At 45.2% G+C, this 615-nt stretch overlaps 1 non-coding gene across 1 annotated transcript; it reads right to left on the bottom strand.

The window, feature by feature from the left end:
* Positions 1 to 219: 219 nt before the first annotated feature.
* LOC119624093 (small nucleolar RNA U13) lies at positions 220 to 323 on the bottom strand. The gene has a single exon (XR_005240179.1). It is a non-coding gene; the product is annotated as a small nucleolar RNA U13 (small nucleolar RNA).
* Positions 324 to 615: the final 292 nt, after the last annotated feature.

Genomic DNA, 615 nt, shown 5'->3' with positions numbered 1-615 from the left:
TTGCTTTTTCCAACCCATTCCTGTTTCTTCTATTCTCACCATCGCCTTCACTCACACTCACACTCACATAATTATTATTGTGACAATAACCTGGTGACAGATTTCTAGGCCTGCCTCCTCCAACTTCTACATACTTGACAGAGTTGACTTTCAAAAACACACATTTACTCATGTTCTCTTTTTCCTTTTCTTCTTGTTTTTCCCTGTTTTTCTTTCCTACATCCTATGGGTGCTGTACAGATGTGGTAACAAGGTCTGAGGGAGGCACATGTCAGACATGTGCATAGAAACCCAATCATCACACTCATCAACCCTAAAAGGATCACTTCTTCATGTGAGTAACTTTCTTAAACTTTTTGAAGATAGCGCTTTGTTCTCAGAAGAAGGTCCAGCTTTGCTCATGGATTACAAAGTCTTGACCATCTCTCAACCTGCGAGCTCCCAACAGCCTCTGCCCCATTGCGGTGTAGCTGCCAAACATGTGGTGTTTCTCCATCACCCTTGGCTTTCTGACTGCTGCTGCTGCTTCCTGGAGCATCATTCCCTACCCCTCTATTCCATCAGTCACTTCTTACTCCGGCCCGAAGGCCTCCATTTCCAGGCGCGTGGCACATC

The sequence above is a fragment of the Chlorocebus sabaeus genome, chromosome 7 (genome assembly GCF_047675955.1).
Source record: "Chlorocebus sabaeus isolate Y175 chromosome 7, mChlSab1.0.hap1, whole genome shotgun sequence".
Classification (NCBI taxonomy): domain Eukaryota; kingdom Metazoa; phylum Chordata; class Mammalia; order Primates; family Cercopithecidae; genus Chlorocebus; species Chlorocebus sabaeus.
The sequence above is the reverse complement of the archived record's forward strand: the minus strand, read 5'-3'. Positions and strand labels throughout refer to the sequence as shown.